General features: G+C 41.1%; 1 protein-coding gene across 11 annotated transcripts in view; it reads right to left on the bottom strand.

The window, feature by feature from the left end:
• The window catches only part of SPATA5 (spermatogenesis associated 5), a 310210-nt gene that overhangs the window by 244111 nt on the left and 46622 nt on the right, over nt 1–19477 (bottom strand). The gene's annotated exons all lie outside the window — the stretch shown is intronic.

Below are 19477 nucleotides of genomic sequence, written 5' to 3'. Positions count from 1 at the left end.
TTCTTCAGGTTCAACCCATTTTCCAAATAATTCTTCCTATTGTCTTGAACTCAGGGGCGGCTCCAGGCACCAGTGCAGCAAGTGCATGCCTAGGGCGGCAAGCCGGGGGGTGGGGAGCCGGCCTGCCGGTCGTCATCAGGGCAGCAGTCAGGGAGCCTTTGGCGGCATTTCTGCGGGAGGTCCGCCGGTCCCGCAGATTCGGCGGTAATTTAGCGGCGGATATGCCGATGCCACAGGACTAGCAGATCACCCGCAGAACCGCCACCGAATCCACAGGACTGGCGGACCTCCTGCAGAAACGCCACTGAAAGCTCCCTGACTGCTGTGCTTGGGGCGGCAAAAAACAGAGCCGTCCCTGCTTGAACTACCATGAATAATGCCTCTCCCTCCACCGAGTTCCTACCTTTCAAACAAACACTTACAGCTTCCCTGCTTTCCCTCTGTTAGCCAAACCATTCATACAAAATTCCTACTGTCTTTCCCTATAACTCAGGCCCTCAGAAGCTCTGTTTTTCCCCCTTTTCTGATTTATCAATATCTTTCTGGGTACAGAAGCACCCAGGGGGGCATGGATCAGGCTTCACGTCCCACTCCCCATCAGTAACTGGCCCAGGCCAAGGAAGCCAATGATCTAAATTTGGTGATGAATCCTGGTCATGTGCTACCCGAGCAGGGGCGGCTCTAGACATTCTGCTGCCCCAAGCAGGGCGGCATGCTGCAGGGGGCGCTCTGCCGGTCGCCGGAAGGGCGGCAGGCGGCTCCGGTGGACCTCCCGCAGGCGTGCCTGCGGAGGGTCCACTGGCCCCACGGCTTTGGCACCGGAGCTGCGGGACCAGTGGACACTCCACAGGCACGCCTGCGGGAGGTCCACCGGAGCCGCCTGCCGCCCTCCCGGCGACCGGCAGAGCGCCCCCTGCGGCATGCCACCCCAAGCACGCACTTGGCGTGCTGGGGCCTGGAGCTGCCCCTGTACCCGAGGCATGCTGCGCATATGCTAAGAAGTAGTAGTACCCAAAACTAAACACTATTCTATATGGGAGCCCATATAGAGAAGAAGGACTGTCAACTCCTTTTCCTGTGAAGTGATACCTGACACTATGCTGCTCAAAAGCACCTTAGCTTTCCTTCCCCTTCAGTTGGTTTCTTTCAAGGTTTACTCCCATTTTGTTCTTTCTGCCTCTATTTCCAATCTTGCTTTTGATACTATAAATTTTACTGTATTAAAATAAATATTGAATGTAATAGAATCTAACTGATGTAGCTTACAAAAATATGTGGTACCAGTTTGACATAAATGAGCAATGCAAACAGAGACAAATATTTTACTGTTGGTTTTTTTTTCTATGCTTAACTGAACAAAATGTCAATTAATGCTGCAAGAAAGCACAATAATAAGGGATACGCTGTTTCTGAAATAAATATGGCCTTACTATCAGAGGATTACTGTATATTTTCTATGGGAGCACTTATGAACTTGGACATACAAGATTTCTGACAATTACAGGAATTCTAAATTTCCTACAATATATGCAATGTGTGAATAGACGTAATATCTCCCCTGTGGATCAGTACAGCTGGTGTATCTCCATAAACTGCCAATTATTACAGAGCATGAACACCTGCGTTCAATACACAAGCCTTTTAATACAATAAAAAAATGTTTGTAGTTCAGGTTTTACCCAAATGTGGAACATTTAGAACTAACAGGATACATAAATAAAAACATTCCATGAGGTCAAATAGGAAATTGCAAAGCTAGTTGCCAGAAGAGAAGTGAAAAATGCTACTGACTCACTTCAACATCACTAAAAAGGATTTCAGAAGGGTTTTTTGTTTGTGTTTGTTTCTTTTTCCTTTTTCTCTCTCCTATTATTATTTTTAAAAAGAACTATTACTTAACAGGACATCATTTCAAATCACACGAATTTGTAATTTCACAGCCACATGCGCAAGCAAAAAACCACCACCACCAAATAGGTTAATCACACTATGTGATTGCAGTTATACGATTGATGAGTCTTTGTTTTAGTTTTTTAATCCTGTTTTGCATTTGATCCTAAGTATTTATGAAGACTATTCGCAAGATATCAGTGATTTAAAATAAATGAATATATCACGGCTTTAAAGGAAGTTATGTCATAAGAGAAAGGAAATAATTGATCCAGATCTCTGTTCTTCATTTATAAATATCCCTTCCATCAGCTACACATTTTACCACAAAAGCCCATTTGATGAAGTTTGTAACTATATCATGGCTATCTTCTTCATTTTTAAAGGGATAACTCATTTTTTAGTCATAAAAACAAAAAAAAATGTCCAAAGGGGACACCATTCTTCTGTACGGCCACTGCCAGTGTAAACGGCCTCTGCCCATGCTGTTAACTGTATCAGAGTGAAGTTTCAGTGATCAGTAGTGTGTGCAATGCAGCAGCTCTGATCCAGAACAGGGATAAAAAGGTCACAGCTCTCCAAACAAAGCCTCAATTCATTAAAGCATGTGTGTGTACCTGCCAATACACAGGTCAGTATTTAATTGAAACAATGTTTTACATTTAAACAATAAAACAGATTGAAAATGAGAGCATTATTGTTCCTGTTTCCTCTTGTTATCATAATCATTCTTTCCTGCCCTTCCCACTGACTCTTGCCCAAAGGGAGGAGAGGGAGAAAGAGACTTATTAACAAGGGAAGAATACAGCCAATGGCCTTCCAGGAGGGAAAAAACACATCCCAACTTTAAATACATGTTTTCTATAGCTCAATGTAAGGAAATCTAAGGTAATACACAATATACACTGCTAGAAATTTTTTGCAAAATACCCCCACAGTGGTATCTGCAAGTTTCTTGCTATGGAGATATAAAATTTTGAACTCTTAATCTATGCCATTTTTAATAATGTATCCCAGAAAATAATGAACATTCAATATTTGCTCATCCGAAAGACCCATTTGGTCTCTGCAGATGAGCCTCTTCATAGGATTTGTCTAGCCCAGGGCTTCTCAAACTTCACTGCACTCTGACCCCATTCTGACAAAAAAAAAAATTACTCCGCAACCCGAGGAGGCAGGACCGAAGCATGAGCCTGCCCAAGCCCTGCCACCCAAGGTGGGGGAAAGGGGCAAAGCCCCTGTGCCCGGGGGAATGTGGAGGGGGAGGGAGGGAGAGGAACCGAAGCCCAGAGGCTTCAGCCCCAGGCAGGGGGCCTATAATCTCAGCACCACTGCCCACGGCTGAAGCCCTCAGGCTTTGACCTCAGACAGTGGGGATTGGGCTTTGACTTTGGCCCCTGGCCCCAGTAAGTCTAAGCCAGCCCTGGTGAACCCATTAAAATGGGGTCCCGACCCACAGTTTGAGAACCACTGGTCTCACCTGATTTGTGTCAGATAAAGTCTTTATCCTCTATTGTAAACTGGCTTTGAAAGCACATTTATGTATCGATTTTACTTGACCCTATTCAGACATCATCAACTTTCAGTGGATTAATGAGTAATCAGATTTTGTTAATTCTGACTAACTAGGTGCCATTCCTGCAGCCCGCTCACAGACCCGTAACCCTTACTCATGTGAGTAGTCCCACTGAAATAAAATGAACAGAAACAACTAAATTGAGTTAGCTTTCCAGGTAGTCAATAGGACTACTTGCATAAGTAAGAGATACCTATTTTGAGTATGGGTTGCCGGATTGATCTCTAGCACTATACTCTATGCACAGTAGGGACTTAACTAGGTGGACATAAAGAGAGTACATTCCATGGACAGGAATACTGCCTCTCAAGCTCAGCATAAATGGAAAGTTCTGAAATAAACTAAAAGAAACAAAAACCATAAGAGCGTATGATATTCATCATAAAAAACAATGGAAAAAACAGTTTGTTCCACTCCCCAACATTGTGCGTTATCCCTCACAAATTCATCCTGTCTGTCTAAGGACAGAGGAAGGAAAGAGGACAGAGGAAACAAGCATGTTGTACAATTTGTCATAGTACAGCTGCTTTCTTTTCCGTCCCTTACAAACTATGATGCAGGTAGCATTGTTTACCCATAAGGTATTCTGGTTCATAGCTATGATTAGATGTCAGAACATTACATTACGATTGCATGTAGACGAGTGCAAAAATAAATACTCACATGTAGCTAAATTGTCAGTCTATGCTTATTACACACTAACACATAAAATAGAAATTATGCACTACATGAACACCCAACATATATATACTATAGGTTTGGCAGGCTGAGAATATACAATGGATGTGGAAATGGATGTGACAAAGTACATTTATCTTACTCCTTTGACTGCCTAACTTCCAGCTTTTCCATTATCCCATCTCCCCTGGACTTGTTCTAACATTCCAAATCCAAGAATGGTTTCAAACAACAGTAATTTTAATTTTAAGTCAACTTGCAAAATAAGTGTTTCTTCTTTCCCTACCATTTTGAAGTTTCCCTACAAAATTGTAACAGCCCATAGCATAAGAGACCAAACATTCTGCCTTGCATCAATAACATGTTTCAGTCGCAATACCTTGTTATCTTGGAGGACTAGAAATTGGTGGTTTATACCATTTGAAGGGGCAAATTTTCAGGTTTGTAAAGGCACACACATGGAGCACTTGCTTCTCTTCTTCGAAGGCTGAAAGATATCCTATTTTAACATTCTGATAGTTTTATGTATAGAAAATCTATTTTAGAAATAAAGTCATTTTTCACTCCTTTAGAGACCTGTACAGATGGGCACAAGTTAACTAAGGCACCTGATTTTACAGGTGGAGATAGCTTTTCTGTTACGTACATGATATAAATGGTTTATCAACACTCATTAGGGATGACTAGCATAATTCATGAGTGATGACCAAACTTATGCCAAGATATATTTTATACCAAACCATCATACACTGTATGTGTCTCTCTCACACATCTAAACCTGAACATACTGTACAGTCTCAACAACCAATGTCTAGAAGTGAAAAAAGATATTACAAAAGAAACCAGGTGTGTGTTTACCTAACACGGGATTCCTCACCTTTACAAAGTAGGGATCACATCTTAATAGAGGGAGATTGTATCTGTGAGATTCTCTCTCCTATTCACAATCACGCAAACAATCTTGCATCCAATTTTCAAATCTAGCAACCACCTTCCCTCCGTTTTGTGATTATATAACCTTCACATGGAAACTACAGCAACTGCTGATAAAAAACACAAGAAAGTATTTTATGCATTTTTAGCTGTCTTTACTGCAATTTAGCAGCTGGAAACAAAGAGGAAAGGCAGCACCAGATGACCATCAGCTAGTGTTCCACAAATGACAGCACTGGGACAACTGACTACATCACCACAGCATCAACAAGTTTAGATGAATTCTTTAATTTGCATCTTTTAAAAGTATATCATCCAAGGAATTTTTTTAATGCCACCATGTGGAGAACTAAGATGACAAATTCATTGGAAGATAAATATCCACATGAAAGTATAATAGGTTTTAACTTAATCTCTAATCATAAATGCACACCCAATTTAGAAATTGTGTTTATTACAAAAGCACAAACCACATTTTACTTTTGAAACCATGTTCTATAATCTGCATTAACTTCCAAAGTTATATGGAAAAATCTCTGAAGAACTTTTATGTGCTGTTTGCACAGGAATGATAATACCCTTAAATCCCCTGTAACCATAATATTGCAAGTTCACTCAGCTAACCTGAGCATTAATCTACTGTAGGGATTGTGTACACAATTTATAGTCCTTCATGAATAGTCTGACATTTGCTGGAACATGTCTACAGAACTGAGCAGAAGCTGGTGGGAGGTACAAGAGGGGGAAGGTGGGGAGGAGGAATTGCATTTCCAGAAGTTCTAGCACACAGGAAACAATTTGCTCCCAGATGAGACTATACACGCAGAACTTTTAGCAAAGCTAAAAAATAAAATAAAATAAAAATAGGATACCATAGCTCCTTTATTTCCAAACCACTCAAGTCTAAGACACCTAGCTTAAGGCTGCCCATATGTTCACAGTAAGAAAGAAAAAGGTTGCCCATTATTCTGACAGTTTAATAGCAAAGACAGGGTGAGAGGCAAAACTTTAGTGTAACTGTTACTAATAAATTCTGCAAATCAGAATGCAGTTGTTAAGAAAAGATTGTATGAAAATGCCACATTATTATTGACAGATCTGCTTCACAATCGGACCTGCTTATTTTACATACAAGTACACAGAGTTACAGTTTTTTCACTCCTGCAGAGCTAATAGGCATACAAGTGTGAACCAGACTCTTCTCTGCCTTAGCATCATCAGAATTTTTTAACTAAATTCCAACTGCTGACTTTTTTTTTTTAAACTGTAGATGAATTAAGCCAAAGAGAACCCAGCTTGACCTTCAAATCTCAGGTTGCAATGCTGGCAGTTAAAGACTCTTTTTAACTTTTCAAGAGTACATTTTATCTGGAACTGCTACAGAGTCAATAAATATGGAACCTTCATAGCACCTTTTTACACACCACATTTCAGAAGTAGCTGCATTTTAAATTCTGGGTATTTTTAATTTAGAGTAAATCAGTGCCAGTTAATGAAGAATTCATTTTTATCTCAGACATTGATAGTCTGGCCCCACCAAAGCCAATGGCAAAGCTCCCACTGACTTCAATATGGCCAGGATTTCACCTCAAAAATCTTTTTTTTTAAATTATATATATATATATTATATATACACACACACACACCCCTGCATTTGTGTAAGTTATATCTGAAACTGGACAATGGATCAGAGTTGAAAGATTAAAAAAATAAAATTAATTTCAGAGAGGTTGGTGCATGTCAGTTCAGTGGGGATCTGTATTATTGGTTTCTCTGTTTACATACTGTAGGTAACAACTTGCAGACACAGAATTAGAAGAGAACTAAACAGAAATGTCAGCCAAAATTCAGAGATTTAGATCTAAAAACATAACTAGACTAATGTGTGCGCAATTAAATGTAATGTTGAAAAACAAAAGACTTCAAATTAATTACAGGTATGTGGTACATAAGAGGAAAATGGTGGATGAAATAAAGCAGGAAGTACCATAGCAAAATAAAAGACCTCACTAGAGGTTTCTCAAAAATGTGAAATGTCATTTTAAACAAGTAATATATTGAGACTGCAAATTCAAAACCATTTATAGAATCAGCCCAGAAGCCTAGAGGTAAAAAAAACACTCTTCTATACAAGGGATGTCAATCTGAGATTTGGTACTTTGTCATCTTTGGTAAATTACTGGCTGGTGGGGAGAGAGCTCCTAATGCGGCCAACTCAGCCACTGAAAGAAGCAAGATTTCAGTTCATATCTGTAGTAACTCAATAGCAACATTAAGCAGTTCCAAAGGTGGCTGTGACTAACCTACTTTACCGGGAAGGATGGGTTGAATTCCATTATGAAGGTCTTAAGTGGTAGGGAGCAAAGAAAGGAAAATTCAAGAGAGAGTGGAGAGGATCCCTTGGGCTCCAGACACACCACACTGCAGGGGAGAGAAGACTTGTAAATCTCATAGAATCATAGAATATCAGGGTTGGAAGGGACCTTAAGCCTGAACTTAAAAACCTCTAAGGAAGGAGATTCCATCAAATCCCTAGGTAACTCATTTCAGTGCTTCACCACCCTACTATGAAAAAGTTTTTCCTAATATCCTAAACCTCTCCCATTGCAACTTGAGACCATTACTCCTTGTTCTGTCATCTGGTACCACTGAGAACCATCTAGAGCCATCCTCTTTGGATCCCCCTTTCAGGTAGTTAAAGCAGCTATCAAATTCCCCCTCATTCTTCTCTTCTGCAGGCTAAACAATTCCAGATCCCTCTCCTCATAAGTCATGTGCTCCAATCCCCTAGTCATTTTTGTTGCCCTCTGCAGGACTCTTTCCAATTTTTCCACATCTTTCTTGTAGTGTGGGGCCCAAAACTGGACACAGTACTCCAGATGAGGCCTCACCAATGCCAAATAGAGGCGAATTATCACGTCCCTCAATCTGGCAGGCAATGCCCCTACTTATACAGCCCAAAATGCCATTAGCCTTCTTGGCAACGAGGGCACACTGTCGACTCATATCCAGCTTCTCGTCCCCTGTGACTCCTACATTCTTTTCTAAAGAACTGCTGCCTAGCTACTTGGTCCCTAGTCTGTAGCAGTGTATGGGATTCTTCCGTCCTAAGTGCAGGACTCGGCACTTGTCCTTGTTGAACTTCACCAGATTTCTTTTGGCCCAATCCTCCAATTTGTCTAGGTCAGTCTGTATCCTATCCCTACCCTCCAGCATATCTACCACTCCTCCCAGTTTAGTGTCATCTGCAAACTTGCTGAGGGTGAAGTCCACGCCATCCTCCAGATCATTAATGAACATATTGAACAAAACCGGCCCCAGGAGCAACCCTGGGGGCACTCTGCTTGATACTGGCTGCCAACTAGACATGGAGCCATTGATCACTATCCATTGAGCCCAACGATCTAGCCAGCTTTCTATCCACCTTCTAGTCCATCCATCCAGCCCATACGTCTTTAACTTGCTGGCAAGACTACTGTGGGAGACCATATCAAAAGCTTTGCTAAAGTCAAGGAGTAACACGTCTACTGCTTTCCCCTCATCCACAGAGCAAGTTATCTCATCATAGAAGGCAGTTAGGTTAGTCAGGCATGACTTGCCCTTGGTGAATCCATGCTGACTGTTCCTGATCATTTTCCTCTCCTCTAAGTGCTTTAGAATTGATTCCTTGAGAACCTGCTCCATGATTTTTCCAGGGACTGAGCTGAGGCTGACTGGCCTGTAGTTCCCTGGATCCTCCTCCTTCCCTTTTTTAAAGATGGTACTACATTAGCCTTTTTCCAGTCATCCAGGACCTCCCCCGATCCCCATGAGAGTGCAGAGCCATTGGCCATTATCTTTGAAATCACATCCGCTAACTCCTTTAGCGCCCTCGGATGCAGTGTATCCAGCCCCATGGACTTGTGATCGTCCAGCTTTTCTATATAGTCCTGAAGCACTTCTTTCTCCTCAGAGGGCTGGTCACCTCCTTCCCATGCTGTGCCGCCCAGTGCAATAGTCTGGGAGCAAGAATACATACACATTTCACAGATGCTAATTGGGACAAGCCAACCTGGCTCACTATACAGAATATTGTATCCCAGCAACGCAAAGATTTGCTGATCCCTGAGCATCAGAGATTTAAGGGAGGAAAGTGAATTAGTTCTCAAACCTTTTGAAGTCAACACAAGGAGCTAGGTGCTTAGCCCTGGTTAAGCCTTCCTGGCTCCTTTCAAAGTTGCCATAAAAACAGGCTGCTGAGTCAGCATGGGAAAATCCTTGGCAAGCAGAAACCCTGATAATTCACCTTTCAGTATGACCACTGTAGTCTCCCCTTTAACCAGTTCCTTATCCACCTTTCAGTTCTCATATTAATCACATCATCTACAATTTAACTAATAGTTTCCCTATGTGGAACTGTATCAAATGCATTACTGAAATCCAGATAGACTAGATCTACTGCCTTTCCTTTCTCTAAAACAGTTATCTTCTCAAAGAAGGAGATCAGGTTGGTCTGGCAAAATCTACCTTTTATAAAACCATGTTGTATTTTATCCCAATTACCATTTACCTTTGTGTCCTTAACTACTTTCCCTTTCAAAATTTGTTCCAAGAACTTGAATACAGTTGAAGTCAAACTAACAAGACTGTAGTTTCCCGGATCACTTTCCCCCCTCCCCCTTTCTTAAAAATGGAACCATATTAGCAATTCTCCAGTCATAGGGTGCAACCCCCGAAGTTTACAAATTCATTACAAATCATTGTGATTGGGCTTGCAGTTTCATCTGCAAGTTTCTTTAATATTCTTTAATATTATCCAGGCCCCCACTTTAGTCCCATTAAGCTGTCTGAATTTGACTTCCACCTCGAATGTGGTAATTTCTACTTCTGTATACTCATTCCCATTAGCCACCCTGCCACTACCCCCAAGGTCTTCATTACCCTTATTATAAACTGAGGCAAAGTATTTGTTTAGGTGTTGGGCCATGCCTAAATTATCTTTAGTTTCCACCCCATCCTCAATGCTTAGTGGTCCCACTTCTTCTTTCCTTGTTTTCTTTTTATTTATATGGCTCTAGAAGCTTTTACTACTGGTTTTAAATGTCTTTGCAAGGTTCAACTCTGCTTGGCTTTTGGCATTTCTCATTTTATCCCTACACTTTCTGAGCTCCAAGAGGTAGCTTTCTTTTCTGATCCATCTCATCTTCCATTCCTTGTAGGCTTTCTGCTTTCTCTTAAACACCTGTTTGAGATGCTTACTCTTCTAGGTTGGTCTGAAACCCCTCACTGAAATGTTTTTCTCCTTGCTTGGGATGCAGGCTACAGATAGCTTCTGCAACTTTGACAAAGTAATTCCAAGCCTCCTCCACATTCAGATCCTTGAGTTCTTCAGACCAGTCCACTTCCCTAACTAATTCTTTAATTTTTTAAGTTTGCCCTTTCTAGTAGGACCCTAGTCACAGATCTGTTTTGTTTATCCTTCCATTTAGTTTAAACTGAATTAGCTTATGATCACTTGAGCCAAGGTTGTCCCCCTACAACCAGTTCTTCTATGAGGTCCTCACTACTCACCAATACCAAGTCTAAAATGGCATCACTTCTTGTTGGTTCAGCAGTTATTCAAAGAAATCTGTCAGCTATTCACATCCAGGAAAACCTGGGCTCTACTATTATTAGTAGCACATGTCCTCCAATCTATACCAGTGAGTGACAGACAGATTCATTTACTCCAACATTGCATAGAGACTCAGTGAATCAGGTTGCAACTGAACTGATGCAAGCTGCGATGTATTGCACCCACATTCGTTACATTATTTTGGTTGGGGGAGGGGGTGACAATTAGGCTTACCAATTTACCCTTATTGTGATCACAACAGTAAAAAATAAAAGTGTACGTTGATAAGATGTCAGAATAACCTCTAACAACAAATGTTGATGGGAAAAGGTAGGAAAGGGAGACAAAGACTGAATTAGTCCAAATAAAAAGGCTTCCTGTGATAACTCAAGGACTGTGTTAACATCATGCCTAGTAAACCAGAAATCAGTGGCTGGTAAACCAGGAATAATTGGTGGGAAAAATAATGAGGGGATGGGCTATTCTGCCCACCACTCTCTTTGTGGGTTCTTAAAGAGAATAATTGGCTACTGGAGCAAGCTTCACCACCATGGCTGCCACTCACACTGTCTCCTGGGATGCCAGGCCATCACGATCCTGATCCTCAAATATGTCCAGAGCAGATCAGGCCAAGAAAAGGGAGTCAGATGACATCCCCACCACTATCAGCTCTTGGGAGGAAACAGGATCAGACTTTAAGAACAACAGCACAACAACAGCTCCAGCCAATCTCAAGTAACTTCTCTTTTCCCCAAAAGGTCAGTTATTACCATCTTTAATACCATCTAAGAGACTGCCAAACAAGGGGCATTTTCCTTCTAAAAACCTCTCTCCAGCTAAAGGGAAAGGGAACAAGGGATGTTATCAAAATGAAAGCTTTACTTAATACTTTACATTTCAAATGGTTTCACTCTTTTTCTCTCTTTTTATCTTTGGATAAAAGGATTTTTAATGGTGTGTTTGCACTGCCAGCTGAGGTCTCTGTAAACCCAAACCCATACCTTGTTTAACACTGTTTAATGCTGGACACTGACTGGGTTACATTAACACCTTTAGCTATCTATTCCATCCAAATTAATACAAGAGGGGATGCACATTGCACTATGTCCAAAAACACTGTGTGGGGATTACAGCATTTTCCCCCAACAATGCTCAGCACACCTCCCTGGAGCTATCTAGGAGCAGAGGCATAATATTTATAATACATAACGACTACTTGTTCACAATTATGTTTCTAAGGAAGCTGGGAATAATTCTGTTCTGGATAAGAAGCCTAATATGCCGTGAGGGACAGGGATCATGCCAGGGTACAGCCACCATACTCCCCCAAGCCAGTGCAGGTTAATTAGGACCTGAAGGCCCAAAGCACATCGTGAAGAGTACTGTCGCTGTAGCACAGGCACTGCATGATTCCCTCACTAAGGAACATGCTTTTCAAAAGAGTAACTCAAAATTTCAACTACTGCATTACTATTAAAAAAAAAAGTGAACAAACAGAAAAGAACAGAGAAGTATATAGAGAATTTAGCATTACATTAAGTTACATGTTTATAGTCTTCCTTTTGTATACAGGGTCTGATCCCAAATCCACTTAAGTCAATTGAAAGACTCCCATTGATTTCAATGAGCTTTGGATCAGGCCAACAGTTTCTATATCTACTTATGCTCTTTGAACATGGAGGGACTATGTAGCATATCTTATGGCTAATGCAAGGAAACCCTGAGATGGAACTCCCAGGTTCTTTTCCTGGCTCTGCCAATGTGTAAACGAGGCAAGTTACAAACTCCATTACTTATTTTCCCTGTACATAAAATGATAATGTTTGCCTGCCTCAAAGGGGCACTGTGATGCTTAATTAAAAGTTTGTAGAGGAGTTTGTGATACTTGGAAGAAAATATGAACTATAATTTTGTGCACATACATTTTATTTTTTGCTCATATAAATACAAGTAGGCAAGAATGAGAAACTGATCAAGGCAGAGACATGCATAGGGTTTAAATAAATTACTCCAGCATCCAACCCACAACAATACACAACACAGGAGTTTACAATCCCAATGTGCAACTACTTGAAAATTAGTTTTGACTACAAAAGTTTAAAGTGATTATCAGAAAAGTTTTACAAAAATGGTCAGTTCCAATGCCCTGGCTGGAATAAGCATTATACCATCCACAGAACAGAAATCAGAGTATCGCACAAAACTAGAACCAGACACAGACACCTAAAAAAACCTACAAAAATATACACTAATACATTTCGGCTTTTATACCCTCTCCACTCTAAACAACAAGTATACCAATAAAAACTCCATTCACTGTCTTAAAGAGTACAGATTTTGTCTAAAGCAGAGTATCTGTTATCCAGAAATCTGCCACCACTTACAATGGGCCAGGTTCTGATACTGTTAGCCACGTTGGCTGCCATCTTATTCCATGAATGGTCCTATTAAAGTCAATGGAGCCACTTTATCACAGAAGAGCCTTACTTTACCTGTTGTGCTAGGCTCGGAACATACACAGAACAAAAAAGAAGGCCCCTCAGTCAAGAGCTTGCAATCTACTTAAGGTAGTCTTCTTCAGGCATAAAGGTGTCAGGATCTGGCCCATAACAAAGAAAATGTGTGTGAGGGGGTGGGAAATAGGAAATCTTGGAAAAAGAACTAAAAAGAGTTTCAACTAATTAGTAATTTGCCTGTTCCTCTGTTCCACAAGATGTTATTTTAAAAAAGAAACTGAAAAACAGAACACAAGTGATTCCACAGACAAATGTAAGGTCAACACATTCCATCCAGTCTTAAACATGCTCCCTCTAGCCACACTTTAATATCCAGATGTAACCATTTCTGCATAGAAGCAATCACTCCGAATTAGCATTCTTAAAAACAACCCAAAAACATATGTTACAGCCTGAGCCAACAAAAAGCCATTCTGCTTTGTGTGTATGCGTGCAAAGCAAGCAAGCATTTGTACATAACCTGTTAGGATATTTGCTTCACTTTAGAAAAAAGCAATGATATTTGCTTCACTTTAGAAAAAAGATTTGGTGCTAGTGATTTCATTTGGAAATTACATGACAATACAGTGATTTAAAACGCTCATGAGCCCTGAAAGATTCACTAGATACCATTACCCAGTAAATGAATGAATGTATAAAGTATTATGTAAGCAAAAGTCATCCTCTTTTCAATGTAACAGTACTATCTACGCTGCAGAAATGTGCATTCAAATAAAGGGGTTGGAAGTGGGGTGGAGGGGAAGGGGAAGGAGAGTAAAAGAGATAGGAGAGAGAATTTTTGGACCGAAGTTATTACAATCCAATAATAATTTGTAGTTGTACCTCTACATCATATTTGGATTTCATCACTTAAAGTTTCAGATTTCTATGTTCTGTCATTTCTGAATAAATTTGTCTTCCACTGTTTCATACAGATTCAGTTTTGTTTTTGATGACCTGACTCCATATAACCCCAGAAAAAGGTATGTGACCCTGTAAAGATAAATAGGTTTGTAACATTTCCATCTCCCCACATGACCATCTCTGTATGTGAATGTGGCTACGCTACTCAGTAATAACTTATTTGCAGCTGCCCAACGTTTATCTGCTGCTGTGTTAAAACAAAATCATCAGTCAGAAATAATATGCTCCCTCCATTTTTATAAGTGATCAAACCAGCCAGTGTGGCAACTGGCAATGTCTCTCTAAAATCCAACTTTGCAACCTATTTAAAAAAAAAAAACACTCCATCACCCTGGCAATTTACTCACATTAACAAAATTAAGCTTCCAAGTGCACTCAACTCATATACATACTGCATTTATTTAACAACGAAAACCAGGAAAAATATTTGTAATAATTTTAACATTTATACTAGCGATGAGCCCAAAACAGAATACCAGGCCCAAACACCATCAGTGAAGTTCAGATTTGTATCTGAATTTCATGGCTCAGGCCATCTCTCATTCACATCATTATTTGGACTGTAGAATATTTACTAGAGGTGATGAAGAAGAGCAAAGAAGAAAAAAAAAAACTTCAGCTCAGCTTTCAGATCTCATACTGAATTGCCAGGCTAACAACTGAGGGAGAGGGGAGCATATTCTTACTAGGACATTTGAGCACACTTGATCTGGATTCTCTGAGAGAAAATAAAGGCGGAATCACACAATGCCATTTTTAACATAACTTCTCCAAGCAGAGCACCAGATGGAACTAATGTGCCCCAAAAGGGACTCCAATCCAGTCCAACACCACCTCTAAAATGGTTGGTGCAACACCTACCTGCAAGATTGCAGAGCTAAAGTGGAAGCAAAGGAGTAACTCCTCAGACTCAAGCTACTCAAGAGTGGGTCTAATCAATATGGTGCTGAAAACAGAATTGGTAGCCAGTCATTTGTCTGCATTAGGGCACCAGGAGCAGCTAACACCAATGGAGTTGAACGTGCGTCAGCAACAGCAGGAAATTAAAAAAAATTATAATAATAATACTCCATACAATAAATCGGGCTTATGTGTGAAGAAGGCTTGGTTCGAGGGGGATGTTCACTGGGAAGCCTCCTGGAGGGCATGGTGGTGGTACTGTAGTATGACAAATGTGGGGATAGTCCCTGTAGTGCATATAGGGAGGCTCACCCAGCCTGCTGTCAATTTCATCAGCTCAACCAGCCAGCAGCTCCTTCAGATGGCTTTTGTAACTTGATCAGGCTGGCTAAGACAAAACAAAAGATCCTGTAAACAGGGACATTCCTTGGTCTCAGGGGCACAGGATCTTCCTATTTATTTATAAAAACTGAAATTGTATTGTTCATTCACCCTAATGTAGAGGGGATATGAGCATGGCAGACAAGAGTCAGGTTTTTTGGAGGGGATGAAGGAAGGGTAGACGGGACATAAGTCAGAGTTTGGGCTAGGGAACAGCTAAAAGTTTCATGGGCTTGGCAAAAAATGCTAAAGACAGACCCCTCAAATAATGCAACTTGCATGCTCATTTCACAATTGTAAATTAAATACTAGAGATTCTGCATTATAAGTGAATTGTTCACGGAAGTTTAAAGAATAGATGAGAGGACTGGGCACTATGGGTCCTAGCCTAAACTAAATTATTCTGAAAATTATGTTTTATTTAAAAGACGAAAGGGTGCCTCCGCTGCTGGTGTAAACTCAGCTGGCTTCAGTAGAGCTATGTGAGTTACATCACTGAGAATCTGATCCGATTTCTTATTTCTACAACATTTCAGAAAACAGCAGTCAAGCTCAACCAAAGTGAACCAATTCTACCCCCAACTTCACAAAGCAAAGCGACACTTGTCTGTGCTGTGCAGTTACATTAAAGAAACTGTCAAATTTATAAATCTTTCAGATGTAAAACAAAATTAGTGCTTCTACCTCAGAAAAGGCTCAGAGTTACAGTAGAAGTTACTGCAACCAATTAGATGTTATTGCAAGAAGCCCACTGTTTAGACATGGGCATTTGTTCTTCCTTTCCTGATGATGCTATCTTATCAGGGTCCACGTGTTTTATATCAGCACACTGAAATAATGCGTAATGAACAAGGATGTTCAAGATAAATTCTAAAAATTACAAAGCAAATACTTCCTTTCACTGTAAACAATGTGACTAAATCCACTTCTTGAAGAAATCAAGTTATATTTATATTCACCCTGTTGAAATGCTACAGGCAACCATAGAAGGATAAGTTTATAATAAATTGCTATATTTGGAAACCTTTGTTGCTAAGCATCTTCTAACATTCAGCACAGTTTATATCATTCATGTCCCTGCTACATAATTAACATTTCATATGTTTTCCAAAAAAGTGCAGTGCTTATCTTTGTTGTTAATTTAAAACCATTATAATTTTTTTAAAGTATTAATAAAAGGCTGTGTGGCCAATTAATTAGAGTGGCAGCATGATCCCAGGGGAATACAAACAGACATTATATGCAAGGATATGTCACAGCCTATCTTCTAAACAGCATGTCTCTTTGAGATAAAACACTTCAGAACGCAGCTGTTCATGCTAAAAAGGTAATCTACTAAGCAATTTAGAAGACAAGAAACCTCCTCTAGCCCCAAAACCATGGCTTTGGTTAACTGGGTTCAGAATTAGGCCCAGATCCTGCAAAGAGCTCTGCGCAGATAGACCCCTGAGACAACACAGAGCTCCCCACTGAAGTCCATGGGGATTTGCCACTTGAAGCTTCTTGCAAGCCTGAGGCCATAGGGCCTGATCCAATAACAACAAAAATAAATGCAAGTCTTTCCAATATTAACTGTTTACTATATGTGAATCAGCCATTACAGGAGGGTGCAACGCATACTTTGCCCATGGCTTACACAGCTAATTGCTAGACAGTATAGCAGTGGTTTTCAATTTGTGGACCCCTAAAATTTGCTTTTTTCATTTGCGAACCCCTAACAAGTTTTGAATGGAGATGCAGACCCCTTTGGAAATATAGACATAGTGGGGGCTCACAGACCAGAGGTTGAAAACCACTGCCACACAGAGGAACTGTGAACCAGGAACCCTGGTTTCTCTTTCTGGCTCTTAACGGTTCTGGCGTGCGTATGTATGTGTGTGTGTGTGTGTGTGCGCGCGCGCGTGCGTGTATGTATATGTGGGGGGGGGGGGGGGAGGAGGGGGAGAGTGTCTAGTGATTACAGATAACACAACCAAGCACATAGATCAGATATTTATTACGAAAGGCCATGTGCCTGACCTAAGTGAATGAGACTTGCCATGTTATAGACCCCGTTCTAGTCCCAGCTCTGCCTAAAAGTGACTTTGTGCAACCTCTCAGGATATCTACACTGTGCTGCAGTGCAGACTGCAGTGGGGTGTGAATTGAAGAGCGTGTCAAAATGTTGCACTCTAACTTCCCCATGTGGACATTGCTGGCATGAACTACAAAGGTACCTAGTGCACATTAACACAGTCCTGTTTGAAAGAAGACTGTGTTAATGCAAACTAGGTACCTTTTAGTTTCGCCATCAGCATCCAAATGGGCCAGCTAGACAGCAAAATTTTGGTGCACTCTGCAATTCAAATCCCCATAGTCCACACAGCAGGACAGTGTAGACAAACCCTTAGTTACCTTATCTGTAAAATGGATTAATAATACTTGCCTGCCTCCTAACATGGGCCTTGCTCAACAATCAGGGCTAAGAATGCAGAGATACTCAACGACAGTTTAGTAGTGTTGCCAGCTTACACGATTTTATTGTGAACCTCGTGATATTTGCAGGACCGGTGGAACCAATAGGCAAACTAGGCAGCTGCCTAGGGCACCTAAAAGCCCACTTAGGCAAGGAGGTGGAGTGGAGGTGAGCTGGGGCGGGGGGAGGGCCGCCCGCAGTAATGGGGGGGCGCACAGGGGAACCGCTCCCCACCTCAGTCACTTCCACTATGCCTCCTCCGGTGGAGCACACAGCCACCACTCTAAGTCTCCTCCAATTGGCGCCGCAAGAAGGGGAGGAGAATTAGAGCAGCGCCAGCATGCTCAGCGGAGGAGGCGGAGCCGAGGTGAGCTGAGGCGGGCTCCCCGGGCAGGGTTAGCTGCCGCCGGGCGGGGGGGAAGGGGAGGGGAGGGGAGAGGGGCGGTAGCTGCTGTAGTAGGGGGGCTCCCCGGGCGGCGGGCTGGGTTAGCTGCCGCAGGGGGGGCTCCTCTGGTGGGAGGGCGGGAGGGCATGGTTAGCTGCCACGGTGGGGGGGTGGCGCAAGGTGAAAAAAGTTTGCACCGGCCCTGGATATTTGGTGTTTTTTCCATAACATGGAGCAAGGATGAATACAAGTCAATTTTTGTGAAAAACAACAAAATCAACAGATTTTTTTTTTAAATTTTGTTAATAAGACTTTTTCCTTTTTAAAAATAAACCTGTTTTAAAAAAATCTGACTTGAATCCAAAATATGTTAAGGCCTAAACTTATCATCATCATCATCTTTAAGCATTTAAATAAAAAATAAATATGTCGAATCCATTAGCCATTACCAAAAACTGAGTTAAAGGCTGCTTTTAGAAAGAATCATAAGAGAAATATCTAACTTTTGAGGTTACACTTTATAAATATGGGCACAACAGGTCATGTACTGTGTATTAAGGGTTTGTTTTGTTTAATACAAATAAATGTTACATGTTGTATGTATTTAATTAAATTCCAGTCATCATCTCAATACAGATTGACACAAATCATGAACAAAAAGTTAATTATCTAGTAAATAAGCTATATATCATTCACCATATCCTAACATATTAAAACATTTACAATTAACAAGAATCTGAAAATATTAAAATCACTTAAATACCTGTAGTTATAGTGTACCCTCCAGAACAGCAAAAAGATGTATCAAATTTCATGTAAAGGCTCTATTTAGCTATAAATCAACATGTTTTTGTGGTTCTCTCAACCAATGAGAATGCTCCTTTCTTTAGAAAATACCGTATATACTCGATCATAAGCTGCTTCGTTTATAAGCCGACCCACCCAAAGATGGATAAGTAAAAATGGAAAAAATTTATAACCCTTTCATAAGCCAACCCTATAATTCAGGGGTCAGCAAACTTTGACTCCCGGGCCATCAGGATAAGCCACCGGTGGGCCAAGATGGTTTGTTTACTTCGAGCGTCCGCAGACACAGAGGTAAACCTAAGTAAACAAAGTGTCCTGGTGCACCAACTGCTTACCCTGATGGGCCGGGACAGCAACTGGTGAGGAAATTTTTTGGGGGGAGAGAAGAGAAGCTGGGAGTCAGGAGAGTAACCCCTGTGACCACCCTCCACATCACACCACCCCTAACCCAGGACCCTCA

The sequence above is a fragment of the Mauremys reevesii genome, linkage group 5, assembly GCF_016161935.1.
Source record: "Mauremys reevesii isolate NIE-2019 linkage group 5, ASM1616193v1, whole genome shotgun sequence".
In the NCBI taxonomy this organism is placed as follows: domain Eukaryota; kingdom Metazoa; phylum Chordata; order Testudines; family Geoemydidae; genus Mauremys; species Mauremys reevesii.
Note: the sequence above shows the minus strand (reverse complement) of the source record. Positions and strands in the feature narration are given on the sequence as shown.